General features: G+C 33.9%; 1 protein-coding gene and 1 pseudogene across 1 annotated transcript in view; one reads left to right on the top strand and one right to left on the bottom strand.

Annotated features, from left to right (window-relative positions):
- The window catches only part of LOC135200506 (trichohyalin-like), a 43,647-nt pseudogene extending 28,510 nt beyond the window's left edge, over positions 1 to 15,137 (top strand).
- Positions 1 to 15,763, bottom strand: part of LOC135200507 (uncharacterized) — a 643,009-nt gene that overhangs the window by 460,410 nt on the left and 166,836 nt on the right. The window lies entirely within an intron of this gene.

Genomic DNA, 15,763 nt, shown 5'->3' with positions numbered 1-15,763 from the left:
TCCATTCTGATACCAAAAAATACTTAAATCCAACCTCCCTCGGTCACGAAAAGAATTTCAGCAAAGGTTAAGCGTATAAGAAATTACAATGTACTTTTCCCTCACTGTTATGGTTCTGTAGAATAACTGCAAACTGATCAAAGTCCCTGAAAATGATATTTCTAATCCTTCAACCTATGAAGTTTGATGATGAAGTATTAGTAGCCTAGAACATAAAAAATCCTGTTCATACGTTTGCATAAAAAAACAAAAAACATATAGTGATTACATTATTTTACTTTTCATAACGGAAGCTCATATTGAAAACCTACCGGTAAGTAATCATTACTAACATATACGTATATAAGCATGTTTTTCATAGTTCTTCTGTTTTTATTGTCTTGCGTATTGAATTATCTGTCATATGAAAGTTTAAATGATTTCTTTTCAATAATCTTCCTTTTCTTAAACAATTTTTCCCCGCCACACGCGTGACTAAGTAGTGGCCTATGAGACACGACACAATCCTAACTTTGTCACGAAATGGTTGTCCCTTCCTTTCAGTACGATAATTTTATTATTATTATTATTATTATTACTTATTATTATTATTATTATTATTATTATTATTATTATTATATTATTATTATCAAACTGAAGTATAAAATCCTCAATGATTTCGAAGTCAAACTACTACCAGATACGCAATGATGACTGAACAGGCTCATGCAATTTTGTGTTAAATCTCCAAATACATTTGAATCACAAAATCTATTTTGTGAAAGTTTTTACCTGTAAGAAGGTTTTTATAGCATGCAGGAAATAAAAAAAGAAATTTCCACAAAGGAAATGTTGACCTCCGACAGCACACAAATTGCTGAAAAGATTCCAAGACATAATGTTGGAATCGAACAGCTCTAAAAGAACACAAATACTTTTTTGAGACTTGAGAAAAACTCATGATCAGCGCCATGGAGACGACCAAATCTTACTTATATTTAAAAGAAACAATTTATCAAAGGAACAAGCACGACAGACAACCGACTTGCAAAGAAATCACCCTCCTAAAATAATGCTCATACGCGAGGAGGGAATGGATAGCAATGAAAAACAAAGTATAAAACTGCTTCTGATTATATTGTTGAGAGGACCTGCCGTCACACAGCCTTCGGTCAGCAAAGCAAAAAATTAAAAATACTGTAACAAAAAAGTTACTTTATGTTTTTAAAATTCATTCATTCATAAATATTACAAATATAAAAAATTGCCCACAGAGTAATTTTACCGTTTCTTACAACTGCGTATAAAAAATTATTCCTACATCATTAGTTTATTTTTAAATTACTGAATACGTTGAGGCCCCCATGTCCTACAAATTAAAAAAAACATCACTGGTATTAAACAGGGCTTCTTCCCAAGTACACACAAGAGCAGGTAATTACATTCTCCATCTCGACAACTGGAGAGGAAAGCCTTCTCAGGTTCCCCAAGACCAGGGCACTCGACCAGCGAGTGCTTTATCGTCAAGAGGACTAAAACGACTTTCACAAAAGAGCTTGCTGTTTGCCATGCCTAATTCTTAAGTGGCAGGGAGAGATTTCCTACCTCGAGATACTCCTACACTACGACTTCATGGAAGGGTTGGTTTTGTATCTTTACCGGTTGCTGCCAAATACATTCTTTCGTGGAATGTGCTAAGTCTCAATAACCATTGCAGTTTTCTGTAAAAGAAAACTATTGTCTGTCCGCCCCCAGATCTAACAAAAATAAACTACTAAGGCTAGAGGGCTGCAAATTGGCATTTTGATTATCCACCCTCCAGTCATCAAACATACCAAATTGCAACCCTCGACACTCAGCTGTTTTAATTTTATTTAAAGTTAAAGTTAGCCATGGATCGTGCATCTGGCAGCGCTTTCCGGAAGTATGGGACGCAACCTCACTCTACCGCATCTGGTGAGCAACTGAAACGCTACGGGTCATAGCTGGTGGTTTTATGCAGCATTATACTTATCTCTATCAACCCCTTCCTTTCTGGTTATCCATACAAATACCGGTATTCAATCAATCAATCTCCCTCTCTCTCTCTCTCCCTCTCTCTCTCCATATATATATATATATATAATTATATATATATATATATATATATTATATATATTATATATATTATATATATATACATATAAGATACATATATACACGTACATACATTGATAATTTCAATGAATGGCGTGAACGAGGGAAGGAATTACAAAAATTAAACTGAATCAACAAATATACTAAAGCCAGTGCGTGCGTGAGTGTTATTATACAACGTTTAATCACACACAAACCTGACGTTATGGATGCATATTTCTCAGCAGTGCAACGCGTCAACAAACGTCTTTATGGGCGCGCTCGCTCATGCGACCACAAATTTCCATGACAAGAACTCCCAAAGGATTCGATGAAATGTGTGCCGGAGTTCCATTTGAATTTGAATATATATGGAAATTACGCAGAGTTTGATGCATATATGCATTGATCTCAGGGATGACAGTGAAACAGGTATTCTTTCAGGGTGCGAGTAACGCTGCCGTCACAGGCCACTTGTTTTTAAGATATTATCATTATACATGTTGTCATGATGCTCTTGACATTATTTGAAGTTAGGAGAGTTGTTTCATTTGTGGCACATTTAAGACTCTCTACCTTCTCATTACGAGGGATTTTATTATTCAGAAGATTTTACTGCAGAACTCTGGACATTTCTTGACTGATGTTGATGTTACGACCTAAATACCCAAAAAGGAAATGATTGATTTGAAATACGTAACTACATTTTAATTTCTTTGCATGCGTAGATTTTTTTCAACACTTTGAAGGGGGCAAACTTTGACCTTTTTTTTTTTTTTTATCTGAAAGTGACTTGGGATTAAATTTTAGGGATAAGGATACTGCTCTTTCAATCATAAAATATAGTTACATTTTTCACACACGATATGAAGCCTTGTTTTATCATAAATGAGACGGCTGAATTCAGGTGAAGAAAAATCAGATCTGAGAGATCTAATCTCTCTGTACCATTTCACTGCGAGCATTCACGACGTCAAAAAATTCTTCTTATGCAAAGCAATGGATACCAACCTAAAATTGTTATGCAAATAGAAGCTTCCTCAGAGTGAACAGAAACAATGGTAAATCTAGATCGTAAACTGAGCGATGACTGAAAAACTTTTAACGGTACGTTCTTAATTAAAAGTGGAATGAAAATTAAAAAAACAAAAGAAATAAAATCCATCTCTAAAGAGTCTTGAAAATCCTTGGGTTTTTTCGCAAAAATAATAACTGAAGCAATAACACCAAATTTAAGAACAGTAGAAAATAATAGCTTTACTTACTATTAAACACATGAATATGAATATATATATATATATATATATATATATATATATATATATATGTATGTGTGTGTGGTGTGGTGTGTGTGTGTGTGTGTGTGTGTGTGTGTGTGTGTGAACATTTCATTTTATTAAAAACCGATGCAAACATATTCTGTAACTGAACTGAACCCCTAATGTTCGTAATCTGACAAATATAACACAAACAATAATTACTATAATAATATAAAAACACTAACAATAAAAAAAAAATATAAAACAATACCTGATATCTGACTCAAAATCAAGTAACCCTCGGCGTGTATCTATTCCACGGTTACAGTCTGGTGAATCTTGATTTAGACAGTGTTACACCCACCAACATGAACACATAATACTCCAAATTTTAAAATTCGTTTATTTCTGGCCCCTCTAAAAAAAAATGAAAATAACATTGCATTTTGTAACTCCAAATATTTCTTACCCGCGCCTCTCGTTATTACAGACCTGCTGTAACGCATGTTTTACTGCGAATTTTTCATATGCGAAATACAAAAATATATGAATACAAGAACTTTATACATTCGCTATATATATATATATATATATATATATATATATATATATATATATATATATATATATATACATACATACATACATACATATATATATATATATATATATATATATATATATATATATATATATATATATATATATATATATAAAGATGTATGAGAGGAACAAGCCGTTTTAGATATATATTGTGATTTTTATGAATTAGTGTCAGTTTCTAACAATATTCATACACAAAATGTTTTCTAAACTATTTAATAAATGCTCCAGGAACTAAAATTATGTGAAAACTACCGCGTGCTAACACTTTCTACAGCCATCCCTCTTAGTATTTCACACACACACACACACACACACACACACACACACACACATACATACATAGCATACATACATACATACACAATACATTAACATACACACACACCACAACACACACACATATATATATATATATATATATATATATATATATATATTATAAACCAACATCCTACTATCGACACCTATATATATATATATATATATATATATATATATATATATATATATATATATAAACCAACATCCTACTATCGACCTATATATATATATATATATATATATATATATATATATATATATATATATATATATATATATATATATAAAGCACCAACATCCTACTATCGACCTATATATATATATATATATATATATATATATATATATATATATATATATATATATATATATATATATATATATATATATATATATGTGTGTGTGATATGAAGCACCAACATCCTACTATCGACCTCCATTTACTCCAATCATAGTTACCGTTATTTTAAGTAATTTATTCTCCCCCATCATAATTCTTTTTAAAGATAGATGTTTATTTCATTCCTAAATGAATCCAAGTTTCCTCATATTTCACTTCTTGGAGTAATTATTAAATAGCTTATGATGTCTGAAAACCAGTTTGAGACTTCCAGAGAACAGTTTAGAGTCCAGACATCTGCAAACAGCAGACACTAATGCAGCGTAATTATGCCTAAATCTGCTTATCTCTCTAAGACATCACTTTATAAAACCTGAACAATAATATTCCGTTGCAACGTCCACAACGGATATTATCCTTTCACAGTACGTCCGAACTACAGTAAATCATGCCATAAACACATGCCGGCAGCTCATGACACACACATCTCAAATTGGTCGAAAACAAAATTAATGACCGTATGTGGAGAACGAACCTTAAGAAAATACTGGATAATAGTGTGAGGCTTTGGTCAGAACTACCGATAGGTCGTTGACCTGTATTCAACATGTTTGTGGTGCTATAAGTTACCGACTCGTGCTTATACCAAAGATGAAGTTATCGAATTACAATTTTGCAACACGTATCCTGCGTTTAAAAATATAATTAAACGTCAAGAATACGGCAGGTTATACGATTTACATGTTTACTACACTCAGTAGGTGTTTGACGCAGAAAAAATAAATAGTGTTACAAAGTAGCACACGTATTAGACAGATCTAGATCTCGTTTGCTAATTTCATTTGCAATGAGTCTTTCAGAACAACAAACAGGGCACAAGTCAATGTTGCCAAATAAAACTTATAATTCTTGCATTTTGGTTTTCTCAAGTTTTGAATATACTTTTACCCGTGTGTTTTTGAGATGTAATATCATCATCACTGACATGAAACCAAATTACGCAAAAACAGTCCATGTTGTCGCTGTTCTTACAACTAGAAACCGACATGAAGTGTTTTAAATATGTAATTCGCTTCATTAAACATATAAATATGATTTTCCAACAGTATTTCTTGCTGTTATACTTTCCTTTAACAAAGCACAAAAGGCAACGGCATACGAGTCATTGAAAACTTCATAACTATCAGCAGTAACTTAATAATGACCACATGATAAATGAGAGGAACATATAAACTAAACATGACCACATTATCCAACCTTATTCATTTGTGAGAAAACATCTCAATCCCCCATTCATTCATCCCAATACCATCCTGCGATTAAACTACATTTCAGAGAATCCCGCCATAAGATCATTAATAAAGACCAAGTACAAACGTGCAATGGAAATACCTATTTAATCCTGGTGAAAATTAAGTTTCAAATGAAATGGTACAATTATTGTTTCGCATTTAAACGAGATGAGATGAAACGAATTTCAACGATTGCTCATCAAAAAGGAATACTGATGAGCTGTCACAACCAGACAATCAAATAACAACCTCAGCCTCTAATAACATTTTCCTGAGCGACATCCATTATGAAAATGAATGCTCCTTTGGTCCTTATTGGTCATCCAATAACAAATCACGTTGTAAAAATCCCATTCCAGAACATCCCCCTTCGGAAAAAAACCCATTCCAGAACAAATCCCCACTGGAAAAACCCCATTCCAGAACAAACTCCCACTGGAAAAATCCATTCCAGAACAAACACCCACTGGAAAACCCCCATTACAGAACAAATCCCCACTGGAAAAACCCATTCTAGAACAAACCCCCACTGTAAAAACCCATTCCAGAACCAATTCCAGAACAAATCCCCACTGGAAAAACCTCATCACAAGACAAACTCAAATTTAAACAACCCCAACCCAAAACAAACTCACGCATTAACAACCACGCTCCTATAACAAACCCACTCCCTATGAAACCCACATCATAAAAACCCCATCCCATAACAGATTAACTTTGTAACAACTCCCTCCCAAAACAACCCAATATACTAACAAACACACGATGTAAAAACCCCATCCCATAGCAACCCCATATTATATACTTCGTTTCATAACTATCCCACTCATTAATAACCCCATCCCTAAAACCCATATAATGACAACCCATCCCACACCGAACTGTCCCCTCCCATAACCATCCCATCCCAAACCATTCCCCAAAACCAATGCAATAAACCCATGCGGTCACTCTGCCCGTACTGTCTCATTCAACGCGAATGCAAATTTATGCCACTGAACGGCAACACTGCAAATCAAATTGCTACAGCCGGATATTTGTTGCATCGCTGATCGTGATGGACATATTTTCAAACGACTTTGGGCCTTTCATTTAAGCTCTGCGGCCGAATTGTTTGCCATTTTGACGCCAGAAGGCCACAGCGTGGTCGCGTAGTGTTTACTGCAAACACCACCTTTTTTAAGTTTTTTTTTTTTTCTAGTTTGTTGACAAACGAGTTTATGAACGTCAGTGGTTAACCGGTTGTTTACTTTAACAATGATTTTTTGTTTGTTGGTTGACGAATGATGACAATTGTTTGTGCAATTTGAGTAATCAGTGACGCATTTTTTCTTTTTCTCCTTAAAAATTCGTTGTGAAATTCAGCGATATATGGATGCTTGTGAAGGGCAATTTAAGCTATATTGTGAGGTAAGGCGTAGTAATTTCCTTACTGCAATAGCTTTACTATACTACATAAGGGAGTAAAGGGTTTCTGAAAATTAACAAAAAAGACAGCTTCTATCTCTGTCCATATCAGCGGTAAATACTGTAGTAAGTTAACGGTGGATAGTCGCTGCTCTGGTGGAAAAGGGTAGCAAGATCTACAGCCTTTCCTCTAGCATAAATATGAGGCCTCTATATTAAAAAAACACACACACACACACATAATATATGTTTATTATATATACTGAAAACGATTATTCTCACCAGAGACCTCCTTTCTGTCACATGAATAAACTTACACTTATAAAGTCTGAACATTTCTTCCATAACGAAATAAACCTGTTCTTAAAAATAATATAAAAACAGTACAACGTATAAAAAATGCCTTCATACAGTGACTTAAAAAAAATCCTCCACACTATTAAAAAGACCGTTCATGATTTTACCGACATTTAATGTGAAAATATCTAAAAAAAACTATTAATGAAATGAATACACAAATACACAAGCTCAGACTGGTCGAACTTCATTTCAGGGTATTTAATCGCGCGATTATATTTCCGTGCACCAGTTCATAACGTGAGAGCAATGATATACATTCTCTCTCAAAATGGCGTGATGTTAATATTAATGTTAATATCAATGTCCTGAAATAGCTTGCGCTGAACTGGAATGAATTCGAATGGCTTCCTCTCATTCTCTGCACTCGTCACGTTCCTTCCTTCATAAGCAGCTCTATCGTGCGCCACGAAATTAACTCCTAAACCAGTTACTTCTTTTCATGTTGAATTATGCTTAAGAAAATGAGAAATCACGAAACGGAAATGAAAGAAAAAAATTGACATAGTGATGCCTAAGAAAATTATCCGATATAACGAAAGGAAATGAAAGAAAAAAAAACTGACATAGAGATGCCTAAGAAAATTATCCGATAACGAACCATTCCCATAATAAGCTCATTCTCTTAATATTTCTTCAAATCTCTGCTGTTGCTTGGTCAGTGTCCATACATCCCCCCAGTCCCATTCACACTTTACCACACTTACAGGCCGCCTATGGGCCCATATAGGCCTGTGCTGGAATTAGGACTACTTTAATTTGTACACAAAATAACAAAAACTCAAAACCAGGTCATTGAGTCCACGCCGCTGCGCTGACGACTTGCATTTGTTTATTCAGCGAGAAGGCAAATTTAGGTCAGGACTATCAAACCCATTAATCAGAATGCCAGATAGGAATATTTGTTGCATCAGTAATACTGATGAACGTATTTGCAAAGCTTTAGGAGTTTTTTAAGCTTTGCAAACGAATTATTTGCTATTCACGCCAATACACAACGTCGCTTACTGGAATGGAGCATGTGATTTAGGTAAAAAGCCAAGCACTGGGACCCATAGGGTCATTCATTGCTAAAGACAAGTGTCAGTACAAATGGCACTGAACATGGATGAGTATTTGCTTTCATTCTGTGATCTGACATTTTGACTGTAAAACAAAACACAATGATTTTAAAGATGGAATCGGTGTATAATGAGAACGAGTTTTGCATATACTATCTTTTTTATTTTTATTTTTTTTTTATTTTTTCATTACTCTATGTAATAATTTCGATTATTTTGGTCTACAATTTTGTTGTGCTTTGGGCCAAACTTGACGTTTTATAGGAAAATAAGGAATTTATATAAAATTCGATACAACGTAAATCTAAATTTAGACCAAACCTGACTTCGTATGCGTGGTATTATTAAAGGGATTTCACAATGTCTAAAAGGTGTAACATGTAAAAGTGTGTTTTATAAATTGCTCCTTAAACACCTCTGAGAATTATGACGCAGGAAAATTATCATTTTTGATTAAGTATCGATGAATGCAGTTGCAAGTTAAAATCCATTTTCTTTTAAGCTTCGTACAGATTTCGATGTCGAAAATGTCCTAAAATATGGTAAAACAGAATTTCTGTATCATATCGTTACAAAGATGGTGATGTCGAAAATGTCCTAAAATATGGTAAAACAGAATTTCTGTATCATATCGTTACAAAGATGGCAACTTAATAATGACAATAATAATTATTAGCTACATGAACCTGCAGCAATCAGGTTCACTGAAAGAATTGCACTTACTCTTGCTATATCCTCTGAGCGTTCAAAGCAACAAAGACTACGAAGGATTTCAAAAGTCAACAGAAATATACGGAAGATTTCAGGAGCAACAGAAGCTACGAAGATTTTTATTCAAAAGCAACAGAATAATACGAAGATTTCCAGAAGCAAACAAAGGAATAAATACAAGATTTCAAAGCAACAGAATTCAAAGAAAGATTTTCAGAAAGCAACAGAAGCTACCGAGATTCAGAGCAACAAGACAAATTTCTACGGACGAATTTCAGAGCACAAGAAGCTACGAAGATTTCAGAGCAAACAGAATCTACGAAGATTTCAGGAGCAACAAGAACTTTACGAAAGATTTAAAAGCAACAGAATCTACGAAGATTCAAGTAAACAGATATACGAAGAATTTCAAAGTAACAGAATGTTAATGAAGATTTCAAAAGTTTACAAAGAATCTAAGAGAATTCAGAGCAAACAAGAATCTACGAAGATTTCAAAGTAACAGACGAACGAAAGATTTCAAAGTAACAGAATATACGAAGATTTCGAGCAACAAGAATCTTTAACGAAGATTTCACGTAAAGAATATAACGAAGATTTCAAAGTAACAAAATATACGAAAGAATTTCAAAGAACAGAAATCTAAGAAGATTTCAAAGCTAACAGAATATACGAAGATTTCAAAGTAAACAGAATATACGAAGATTTCAACGTAACAGAATCTATGAAGATTCAAAGATAACAGAATCTGAGATTTCAGAGCAACAGAAATCTACGGAAGAAATTTCAAAGTACAGAATATACGAGGATTTCAAAGTATCAAGAATTCGAAGATTTCGAAGCAACAGAATCTAACGAAGATTTCAAGTAACAGAATCTCAGATTTCAATAAGTCCACAAATATACGAAGATTATCAAGAAACAGAATACTAAAGAAGATTTCAAAGTACAAGAATATACGAAGATTTCAAAGTAACAGAATATAACGAAGATTCAAAGTACAGAATCTAGAAGATTTCAAGTAACAGAAATCATACCGAAGATTTCAAAGTAAACAGATTAGAAGATTTCAAAGTATCAGAATAACGGAAGATTCGAAGCAACAGAATCTACGAAAATTTCAGTAAAACAGAATATACGAAAATTTTCAAAGTACAGAATCTACGAAGATTTACAAGTAAACAGAATCTACGAAATTTCAAATAACAACAGAATAGTAGAAGATTTCAAAGTAACAGAATCTACGAAGATTTCAGAGCAAACAGAATACTACGCAGATTTCAAAGTAACTAGAATATAAACGAAGATTATCTAAAGTAACACGAAATAACGAGATATATCAAAGTAAACAGAATAATCGAAAAGTTTCCAAAGTAAAGAAATTACGAAGATTTCAAAGTACAAAGAATATTTTAACGAAAAGAAATTTCAAGTAACGAATATAACGAAGATTTCAAAGTAACAAGAATCTAACGAAGATAATTCATAAGAAGGAAACAGAATCTATTCGAAGTTTAAAGTAACAGATATTAACGAAGAATTTCAAAGTAACAAGAATATAACCGAAGGATTTCAAAGTTAACAATATAAACGAAATTTTCAAAATAAACAGATAATACGAAGGATTCAGCGGACAGAATCAACGAAATTTCAAAGTAACAGAATAATTACGAAGATTTCAAAGTAACAAGAATATACGAGAAGAATTGTCAAAGTTCAACAGAATATACAGAAAGAATTTCAGAGCAACAGAATCTCGAAGAATTTCAAAAGTAAAGAATAATGAAGATTTCCCCCCCCACCCCACACCCCCACACCCCCCCCCCAAAGTTTAACAGGGAATATACGAAGAATTTAAAGTAACCAGAATAATACGAAGATTCAAAGCAACAGAAACTAAGAAATTATTCAGAGCAAACAAAGAATCTAACCGAAGAATTTCAAAGCAACAGAATCTACGAAGATTTCAAAGTAACAGAATATACGAAGATTTCAAAGTAACAGAATCTACGAAGATTTCAAAGTAACAGAATCTACGAAGATTTCAAAGTAACAGAATATACGAAGATTTCAAAGTAACAGAATATACGAAGATTTCAAAGTAACAGAATCTAAGAAGATTTCAAAGTAACAGAATATACGAAGATTTCAAAGTAACAGCATATACGAAGATTTCAAAGTAACAGAATATACGAAGATTTCGAAGCAACAGAATCTACGAAGATTTCAAAGTAACAGAATATACGAAGATTTCAAAGAGACAGAATCTAAGAAGATTTCAAAGTAACAGAATCTAAGAAGATTTCAAAGTAACAGAATATACGAAGATTTCAAAGTAACAGAATATACGAAGATTTCAAAGCAACAGAATATAAGCAGATTTCAAAGTAACAGAATATACGAAGATTTCAAAGTAACAGAATATACGAAAATTTCAAAGTAACAGAATATACGAAGAATTCAAAGTAACAGAATATACGAAGATTTCAGAGCAACAGAATCTAAGAAGATTTCAAAGTAACAGAATATACGAAGATTTCAAAGTAACAGAATATACGAAGATTTCAAAGTAACAGAATATAAGAGGAATTCAAAGCAACAGAATCTAAGAAGATTTCAGAGCAACAGAATCTACGAAGATTTCAAAACAACAGAATCTACGAAGATTTCAAAGCAACAGAAGCTACGCAGATTTCATAGCAACAGAATATAAGAAGATTTCAAAGCAACAGAATCAAAGAAGATTTCAGAGCAACAGAAGCTACGAAGATTTCAAAGCAACAGAAGCTACGAAGATTTCAAAGCAACAGAATCTAAGAAGATTTCAGAGCAACCGAAGCTACGAAGATTTCAAAGCAACAGAAGCTACGAAGATTTCAAAGCAACAGAATCTACGAAGATTTCAGAGCAACATAAGCTACGAAGATTTCAAAGCAACAGAATCTACGAAGATTTCAGAGCAACCGAAGCTACGAAGATTTCAAAGCAACAGAAGCTACGAAGATTTCAGAGCAACAGAAGCTACGAAGATTTCAAAGCAACAGAAGCTACGAAGATTTCAGAGCAACAGAAGCTACGAAGATTTCAGAGCAACAGAAGCTACGAAGATTTCAAAGCAACAGAATATACGAAGATTTCAGAGAACAGAAGCTACGAAGATTTCAGAGCAACAGAAGCTACGAACGATTTCAAGCAACAGAAGCTACGAAGATTTCAGAGCAACAGAAGCTACGAAGATTTCAGAGCAACAGAAGCTACGAAGATTTCAAAGCAAACGAAGATTTCAGAGCAACAGAAGCTACGAAGATTTCAGAGCAACAGAATCTACGAAGATTTCAGAGCAACAGAAGCTACGAAGATTTCAGAGCAACAGAAGCTACGAAGATTTCAGCAGACAACAGAAGCTACGAAGATATCAGAGCAACAGAATCTACGAAAGATTTTCAAAGAACATAATATACGAAGGATTTCAAAGTAACAGAATCTAGAGCTTTCAAGTAACAGAATCTCAAGAAGATTTCAAAGTAACAGAATATACGAGATTTCAAAGTAACAATATACGAAGATTTTCAAAGCAACAGAATATAAGCAGATTTCAAAGTAACAGAATATACGAAGATTTCAAAGTAACAGAATCTAAGAAGATTTCAAAGTAACAGAATCTAAGAAGATTTCAAAGTAACAGAATATACGAAGATTTCAGAGCAACAGAATATACGAAGATTTCAAAGTAACAGAATATAAGAAGATTTCAAAGCAACGAATCTACGAAGATTTTCAAAAGCATACAGAAGCTACGAAGATTTCAAAGCAACAGAATATACGAAGATTTCAAAGCAACAGAATCAAAGAAGATTCAAAAGCAACAGAAGTTACCCCCCCCCGCAGATTTCAGAGCAAGCAAACAGAATCTTCGAAGATTCAGAGCAACCGAAGCTACGAAGATTCAAGCAACAGAAGCTACGAAGATTTCAGAGCAACAGGAATCTACGAAGATTCAGAGAACAGAAGCTACGGAAGATTTCAAAGCAACAGAAGCCTACGAAGATTTCAGAGCAAAGAGTACCGAAGATTTCAGAGCAACAGAAATCTACGAAGATTTAACAGTAACAGGGGAATATACGAAGATTTCAAAGTATTCAGAATATACGTAGTAGGATTTCAAAATAACCAGAATATACGAAGAATTTCGCGCAAACAGAATCTACGAGATTTAAAAGTAACAGAATATCGAAGATTTCAAAGTAAAGAACTACCCCTGAAGATTTCAAAGGTAACAGAATATACGAAGATTCAGAGCAACAGAACTCGAAGAATTTTCAGAAGCAACAGAAGCAACGAACTTATTTCAAAGCAACAGAATCTTTACGTACGAAGATTTCAGAGCAAAACCGAAGCTACTTTAGCGGAAGATTTTCAAAGCAACAGAAGCTACGAAGATTTCTGAGCAACAGAAGCTACGAAGATTTCAGAGCAACAGAAGCTACGAAGATTTCAGAGCAACAGAAGCTACGAAGATTTCAAAGCAACAGAAGCTACGAAGATTTCAGAGCAACAGAAGCTACGAAGATTTCAGAGCAACAGAAGCTACGAAGATTTCAAAGCAACAGAAGCTACGAAGATTTCAGAGCAACAGAATCTACGAAGATTTCAAAGTAACAGAATATACGAAGATTTCAAAGTAACAGAATATACGAAGATTTCAAAGTAACAGAATATAAGAAGATTTCAAAGCAACAGAATCTAAGAAGATTTCAGAGCAACAGAATCTACGAAGATTTCAAAACAACAGAATCTACGAAGATTTCAAAGCAACAGAAGCTACGCAGATTTCATAGCAACAGAATATACGAAGATTTCAAAGCAACAGAATCAAAGAAGATTTCAGAGCAACAGAAGCTACGAAGATTTCAAAGCAACAGAAGCTACGAAGATTTCAGAGCAACAGAATCTTCGAAGATTTCAGAGCAACCGAAGCTACGAAGATTTCAAAGCAACAGAAGCTACGAAGATTTCAAAGCAACAGAATCTACGAAGATTTCAGAGCAACATAAGCTACGAAGATTTCAAAGCAACAGAATCTACGAAGATTTCAGAGCAACCGAAGCTACGAAGATTTCAAAGCAACAGAAGCTACGAAGATTTCAGAGCAACAGAAGCTACGAAGATTTCAGAGCAGAACTACGAAGATTTCAAAGCAACAGAAGCTACGAAGATTTCAGAGCAACAGAAGCTACGAAGATTTCAGAGCAACAGAAGCTACGAAGATTTCAAAGCAACAGAAGCTACGAAGATTTCAAAGCAACAGAAGCTACGAAGATTTCAGAGCAACAGAATCAAAGAAGATTTCAGAGCAACAGAAGCTACGAAGATTTCAGAGCAACAGAAGCTACGAAGATTTCAGAGCAACAGAAGCTACGAAGATTTCAGAGCAACAGAAGCTACGAAGATTTCAGAGCAACAGAAGCTACGAAGATTTCAGAGCAACAGAAGCTACGAAGATTTCAAAGCAAACGAAGATTTCAGAGCAACAGAAGCTACGAAGATTTCAGAGCAACAGAATCTACGAAGATTTCAGAGCAACAGAAGCTACGAAGATTTCAGAGCAACAGAATCTACGAAGATTTCGCATGTGGTGCGCAAGAGCAAAACGACTGACCAGAGGGTCTTCCACCAGCATGAGCGTTAATGACTACCACTTAACAAGCTCGTGTTATTCACGACCCGTCAAAAAGCATATGTATTTTGTAACTGCAGATGTTCAGCTGTGCGTCTGGTCATTTATTTGTCGCTGTGTTGCACTTAAGAACATTAAATACATGGAGTCAAAACATTACATTTCAGTAGAGACCAGATGCTTACGATCTGATTACGAAAACACCAAAATATAAAGTTCAAACGCTCGTTTATAAAATTCAAAAAGTAATATTCATGCCTTGCTTTAGTAAGAGAATATAATAATTGAATTTGTAAGACTTGATTAAGATTTAATACGTATTTTTATACAGAATCAGCTTTAGCCAAATACTTAAATAGAAATTACCGAAACCTTATCTTTCAATGCATATAGCAATAACGCATTTAATATGTCATTCTGAAAGGTTTAGCTTCATTTTCAATAGATCTTAAAGCTTAAAGAACAGTTCACAAAGTAAAAAGACCGGGTTATTAGAGCATTAGATATTACGTATGGGAAACAACAACTTTGAACTGAAATGATCTTGGATAACTTAGCTGTCAAATTACATTTGAGTTGCAATAAGCACTCCACCCTAAAACAACCTCATCTGATTCCCATCCCATCCTAAAACAACC

Source organism: Macrobrachium nipponense, chromosome 27 (assembly GCF_015104395.2).
Source record: "Macrobrachium nipponense isolate FS-2020 chromosome 27, ASM1510439v2, whole genome shotgun sequence".
Lineage (NCBI taxonomy): Eukaryota > Metazoa > Arthropoda > Malacostraca > Decapoda > Palaemonidae > Macrobrachium > Macrobrachium nipponense.
The sequence above is the reverse complement of the archived record's forward strand: the minus strand, read 5'-3'. Positions and strand labels throughout refer to the sequence as shown.